We start from the raw sequence: 7,409 nt of genomic DNA on the forward strand, positions 1-7,409 counted from the left end.
GTTGTAGAGGGTCAAGCAGTCCTGAAAGAAGAGAGAGAGGAGTCAGAAGGACCCAGAGGGGAAGAAGAGGGAACCCCAAGAGCCCAAATACAAGCAACAGGGTGAAGGGTTGGCACAAGGGTACCGGATCCCAAGCTGGTGGAGGGCACTAATCCTCAGCCAGAGACCGGAGGTTGTGGGCAGGATCTGCCACGACCCCCCACTAAATCCACCAGGAAGGCAGACCAAGTATAGGGTCAGGGAACCCAGAAGAGGTGTACCCACCAAGAGACCCGAGGGAGCCGGACATAGGTGGATCCCTGGTGGGGAAGGCCAGAGAAAAGGAACGTCAGAAAGGGAGCTCAGGATCACGCTCCAGAATTACCTGGGGGTTGGCCGAGTCCAGGACCTGGTGGACGCAGCACGGCTCGGGCGGTCACTCAAGGCCGGAGTGACCAGAACAACAGCAGTAAGTAAAAACCCTGAACTGCACAGCCCGACTCTGAGTCTTAATACCATCCTCACTGCACCACCACAACCACCACCCTCTACAACTGACCCCCTGAGGCTATACCCCTCCCGTTGGGGGTTATACTGCCAGAAGCTGCACACACACCCTCAGCCTCAGCGGACCCTGCTGCAGCGGCGGCCGTATTGACCGCAAATCAACGGGTGGCGTAGTCGACACTAAAGAACATCCAGCAACATCTGTAGGACTGCCACACACTGAGCTTGACACCCTGGGCACGGACCGGGTCACCGCCACTCGGAGACTACAACCCCCATCTGATCCGGCTCCGGGTATCCCCCAAACAACACTGGCCCAGGGGGCGCGTCAACTTTGGCGTAGTCGGCAGGATTACGTGCCCGCAACAACCGGGTACTGCGTGCCTGAAGAAAAGTTCATCGTTACCTTAAAAAGAAGTCTCCCGCCGGTTCCGGAGGGTCCCCGCCAACGGACCCCATCACAGGTCGTTTCCCGCCGGTTGTCCGCCATTTGCAGCTTTTTCCCGCCATCCATGGAGTTTCCCGCCACTGGGAGACGATTCCCGCCATTTCCAAAGATTTCCCGCCTTGGAAGAGCGGACGCCATTATGGGCGTGCCAGAGGGTGGCAAAAGGCCACCTCCCATCGTGGGCCAGGTCGAAGAATGGCGCCAAAAGCGGAAACCGCGCCCACCAACAGAGACTGTGATGCTGGAAGTGTCCATCAGCGTAAGAGAACTGCCCCTGGAACTGACAATCACAAAGTTGCCCCGGGACCACCCTCAATGTGGGCGGAGACTGAACAAAAGAACGAAGATGGGTGCAGCCTGGAGGAGTCTGGAGAGAGCGCACCCGGAGACAAGAAGTCTGGAGAGGACTCCGGAGAAGTCGTACCCGGAGATGGAGGGAGAGGCAGGCAGCACCGACCCAGTGGTCAGGAGCCTGTTGCAAGCAACAACCCCACTAGGCTTAGTGGAGATCCTAGCACAGCTCCCCCGAGACCGGGAGTGTGCACAGACCGCGCTGGAGGGCCTCGCACGGAGGATGGCCCAGGTGCAGCAAGACACGCTGACGGAGTGGAGCTGTGAGATGGCCCAGCAGACCGGAACCCGTCAGCGGAGCACGCCACCCGAGACGAGGAGACAGACCGCCTCTGAGGATGGTGCAGGAGGAGTGAAGGCCGGAGACGGCGCCGAGAAGGGAGCTGAACGGACGGAGGCAGGTAAAGGGGACGTCACTACCCTGAGCCGAGAAACCGTGTACCTGTCCCAGCTCCCCGTCGCAGAGCCCGAAATTCCCCCTGCCGTGCCCGTCGCTGCATCGTTACCGTGCCAGACTAGGCCTCAAGTAGAAGCTGCGGCCGCGAACCCTGTGACGTCACACGCCTCGACCCTGAGCGCGACCAAACAGGAAATACCATCGGCCTGGTCGCAAGGTCTAGTACCTCCGGGCGCCGCAATTCCAACAGCGCCCCCTACCTCCGCGGAGCCACCGGCCTGGTCGCAGGGCCGAGTACCCCCGGGCGCCGCCGTCTTCACGGTGCCCTTTACCTTCAGGGTACCCCAGGCCTGGTCGCAAGGCCTGGTCAATCCGGGCGCCGCTTCCACCACCGCGCCCTCAACATCTCGAGTGCCGCATCTGGGCGAAGATCTATTTGCCCAGCACACGTGCCCGGATGGGCAGCCCTTTGTATGGCCCCAGGAGTACTACCAACTGGAACTCCAAAGAGCAAGGCCCCTGTGCGAGCCCCTGATTCCGGCTCCGAAGCCCGTCAGGAGAACCCCGCTCCCGCTAGAAGAAGCACAATTCGAGTGGGACCCCACCGGAGGAGATCTCATGGGGTTCACTCAAGAAACGCGGGCAGCCGCAGCAGAGCGAGTGGAGTGCTGCCGCCAGCAGTTGGCAGACTTCGAGCGAGAACGGAGAGAGAGGCGGGTCCGAGAGCAGCGGCTGCAAGAACAGAGCGCCGGGCAGAAGAGCCGGACCAGGAGGAACCCCCGTGCAGCTCATGGTCCCCGTACCACCGGGACTGTGATTAAATTCAACCTGCAGCATGGGTGGGGCTTCATAAGAGACCATCATACCCCCGGCGACATCTTTGTAACCCGCAGAGACGTAGAAAGCCATCTGCCGGAGGGACACAGAGGTCGTGACCTGTACGTAGGGGACGAGGTCACGTTCACCCGGCACAAATGTGCCAAAGGACCCTACGCCCTCCATGTGCATCGCCTGACGGAGGAGGAGCTGCGGTGTGAGGAGGAGCAAGAGGACCCGGATGGGTCTGAAGATAAAGAAGGAGCAGGAGGACGCCGTCGTTAAAGTACGGTAAAGAGACTGTAAATAGTTACCCGTCTGGGTACAGTGAACTGTTGCTGCTTTAAATATGTCCCCGTTGGGACAAGTGTAAACTGTTAACCTGTGTGTCCCTTAATCCCACTGACCGAGGACTGAGAGCGGTCATTCCTTCCTTATACCTGGCCGAGGACTGAGAGTGGCCATATCCCCTTGTATATAGTTGCGCTTCCTAAGGCGCCCCCTACCGGTTTTATAGGGAACTGTTGTTTTTCTTGAAGAGACTGTCGCACTTTACCCGGTCACAAGTTGCACCGTGGCCGGAGGAACAAGAATGTTATTTATGAAAAGTTTATATATTGTTTTATATGTTATTGTTGGTATGAAAATTTGTATGTTTGATGTTTTTATTCTCTTACAGCCCGAGGACGTGCTGTGATTTACCAGGGGGGAATGTAGCACCCTGAGGATTCGGCTGCTACAGGGGTATTACACCTCAAGCCAGAGGTGTGGTATTCCACTCCCGGGTAAGGATGGAGTGTGGAACTGAGCTCAGTAGGCTGCATACACTACATACATCCCATTTCCGGGGGACAGACCGACGGTACTCCCACCAGTTTATGTGCAGGTACGATAGTGTCTGTCCCTGGCTGGAGTGGGAGGGGGGTGGAACATCCCAGTAGTGTAGGGGCAGATAGGGGGAGCAGTCTGGGTAATGCTAGGAGCTCATTGGGTGCTGGTCACCTGAGCTCACACATAGAGGGAGTATATAAGGTGGGAACCATCTTAGATCAGGGTCAGACAGGCAGACAGCTACTAGTCAGTCTGTTGTAGAGGGTCAAGCAGTCCTGAAAGAAGAGAGAGAGGAGTCAGAAGGACACCCCAAGAGCCCAAATACAAGCAACAGGGTGAAGGGTTGGCACAAGGGTACCGGATCCCAAGCTGGTGGAGGGCACTAATCCTCAGCCAGAGACCGGAGGTTGTGGGCAGGATCTGCCACGACCCCCCACTAAATCCACCAGGAAGGCAGACCAAGTATAGGGTCAGGGAACCCAGAAGAGGTGTACCCACCAAGAGACCCGAGGGAGCCGGACATAGGTGGATCCCTGGTGGGGAAGGCCAGAGAAAAGGAACGTCAGAAAGGGAGCTCAGGATCACGCTCCAGAATTACCTGGGGGTTGGCCGAGTCCAGGACCTGGTGGACGCAGCACGGCTCGGGCGGTCACTCAAGGCCGGAGTGACCAGAACAACAGAAGTAAGTAAAAACCCTGAACTGCACAGCCCGACTCTGAGTCTTAATACCATCCTCACTGCACCACCACAACCACCACCCTCTACAACTGACCCCCTGAGGCTATACCCCTCCCGTTGGGGGTTATACTACCAGAAGCTGCACACACACCACCAGCCTCAGTGGACCCTGCTGCAGCGGCGGCCGTATTGACCGCAAATCAACGGGTGGCGTAGTCGACACTAAAGAACATCCAGCAACATCTGTAGGACTGCCACACACTGAGCTTGACACCCTGGGCACGGACCGGGTCACAGCCACTCGGAGACTACAACCCCCATCTGATCCGGCTCCGGGTATCCCCCAAACAACACTGGCCCAGGGGGCGCGTCATACACAGTGACTGCACCAGCAGAACAGTGAGTGCAGCTCTGGAGTATAATACAGGATGTAACTCAGGATCAGTGCAGGATCAGTAATGTAATGTATGCACACAGTGACTCCACCAGCAGAATAGTGAGTGAAGCTCTAGAGTATAATACAAGATGTAACTCAGGATCAGTAATGTAATGTATGTACACAGTGACTGCACTAGCAGAATAGTGAGTGCAGCTCTGGAGTATAATACAGGATGTAACTCAGGATCAGTACAGGATCAGTAATGTAATGTATGTACACAGTGACAGCACCAGCAAAATAGTGAGTGCAGCTCTGGGGTATAATACAGGATGTAACTCAGGATCAGTAATGTAATGTATGTGCACAGTGACTGCACCAGCAGAATAGTGAGTGCAGCTCTGGAGTATAATACAGGATGTAACTCAGGATCAGTACAGGATCAGTAATGTATGTACACAGTGACTGCACCAGCAGAATAGTGAGTGCAGCTCTGGAGTATAATACAGGATGTATCTCAGTATCAGTACAGGATCAGTAATGTAATGTATGTACACAATGACTGCACCAGCAGAATAGTGAGTGCAGCTCTGGGGTATAATACAGGATGTAACTCAGGATCAGTAATGTAATGTATGTACACAGTGACTGCACCAGCAGAATAGTGAGTGCAGCTCTGGAGTATAATACAGGATGTATCTCAGTATCAGTACAGGATCAGTAATGTAATGTATGTACACAATGACTGCACCAGCAGAATAGTGAGTGCAGCTCTGGGGTATAATACAGGATGTAACTCAGGATCAGTAATGTAATGTATGTACACAGTGACTGCACCAGCAGAATAGTGAGTGCAGCTCTGGAGTATAATACAGGATGTAACTCAGGATCAGTACAGGATCAGTAATGTAATGTATGTACACAGTGACTGCACCAGCAGAATTGTGAGTGCAGCTCTGGAATATAATACAGGATGTAACTCAGGATAAGCACAGGATCAGTGTAACATACCTGGCGGCGTCCTTGCATGGTGGTCCATCTCCCACTGTGCAAGAGGGCGCACTTGTTCTCCTGTCCAGAATGTCTCTCTGGCGTCCCTCCATGCTGTCTGTTTGTGTCTGTTTCTGCTGCTTAAGGGCGGCGCCCGATTACTTCCTGCCTTTTGTACCTGCTGTGGGTCACACCCCTTGTGCGTCCTCAGCCTATTGCTGTCTGTCACTTGGTATATAGCTCAGCAGCTCCCTTCTATCCCTGCCTGAGCATAGTGTTTTCCTTCAGTGTGTGCTTGCACTCTGAAGGTGCCAGGTCCCGTCTCTTGTCTCCTGCTTCTTGTATCAGTTCCCGTGTCTGAACTGAGTCCTGTATGTCTCCTGCTTTGCGGTATCAGCTCCCGTGTCTGAACTGTGTCCTGTATGTCTCCTGCTTTGCGGTATCAGCTCCCGTGTCTGAACTGAGTCCTGTATGTCTCCTGCTTTGCGGTCTCAGCTCCCGTGTCTGAACTGAGTCCTGTATGTCTCCTGCTTTGCGGTATCAGCTCCCGTGTCTGAACTGTGTCCTTTTTGTGTTCTCTGGTCTGTCCTGTCTGAACACGCTCCTTGCCTGTTCGTTCCGCCTTCTAGTGGCCGATTTCCTAGACCCGCTCCTGCGTCTGGTCTGGCCTGTCTGAACACGCTCCTTGCCTGTTCGTTTCGCCTCTCTGGGGGCCGTATTCCCAGACCCGCTCCTGTATCCCTCTGCAGTGTCGGTCTCCTCCGTACACTCAGTTCCAGTCTGAACTCTCTCCTGTCCTTTACCTGTTTTGCCTCTATGTCCGTTCCCTTCCTTTTTCTGCAGAGTCTGAACTCTTACCTAACTCCTGCTTGTTGTCTCTGCAAGTACTGTGTGAGTATCTGGCTCTGTCTTTCCCTTCCTGTCTGTTCCGTGTGAACAGAGCCCTGTCCTCCCTGCTCAGCCTTGTCTGCACTCTAGCTGTGCTTGCCTGTAACCCTCTGCCTGTATTGTTCCTGAGTCCCGGTGTGTACTGGGTCCTATCCCGCCTGTGTTCCTACCTGCTAGTTCCTCCCTGTCTGCACTCTAGCTGTGCTTGCCTTTACCCCCCTGCCTGCATACCCGCCTGCCTGCATACCAGTCGTGCCTGCCTATACCCTCCAGTCTGTGTGCCAGCCTACCAGCCTGTTCCTGTATTCCCCTGTGTGGGGCAACAGCCGTGTCCGGGGTCTGTCCTGGAGTAGCACCTGGTCCCTCTGCTCGGTTCCTCCTTGGTGCACTGGCGTCGTATGCCGTCGTGCGACCCTGGTCGGATCGGGTGAATACTTAGTCACGCCCCTCCAGGCATTCACTCTCCGGCACGGTCCAGTGGAATCACTACCAATCACACGCACACGCCGCTTAGCCCGGGCGTGTGCATAACAGCATGCTCAGGCCATGGTTCCCGTTGAGCCCTACGGCCTTCGCTCTTTGAGAAGTTTTTCCAGCGAATACATGCATTAAAATAAAATAAATAAATTTTTTCCCCCTTTAGCTGAGTTCCAGGCGAGTTACGCACCCGTCCTGATGGATCTATCAGCTCTCGTTCCTGCGGATCCGCCACGTTACTATGGGGATCCAAGACAGTGTCGTGCATTTGTGGAGCAATGCATGCTACACTTTAAGGCCTACCCTCTCTATTTTCCTTCCGATTGGGCTAAAGTGGCCTTTATGATTGACTACCTAGCGGGTGATGCCTTGAAATGGGTCACCCCCCTATGGGAAGCATGGGATCCTGTCATCCTTGACCTGCAGGCCTTCCTGGTGGCCTTTCGTATGGTCTTCGAGGACCCTAACTCTGAAGCCCCTGCTGAAGCTTCACTTCCCAATATCCCGGAGCAGCCCCGACGGGTAATGTGTGTGGGTAGCGCAATAGTCCTCCAGCCCAATGAGACTACTGCCCACCCAGAATCCTCACAGGGTGACTACGCTTTCCGGAATACTTCTCTCAACCTCAAGAGGCAGTCCAGACGTGCTAGACTTAGAGGCAAGCCGTCACG

Source organism: Phyllobates terribilis, unplaced genomic scaffold (assembly GCF_046119375.1).
Source record: "Phyllobates terribilis strain yellow unplaced genomic scaffold, ASM4611937v1 Scaffold_12__6_contigs__length_324123572, whole genome shotgun sequence".
NCBI lineage: Eukaryota > Metazoa > Chordata > Amphibia > Anura > Dendrobatidae > Phyllobates > Phyllobates terribilis.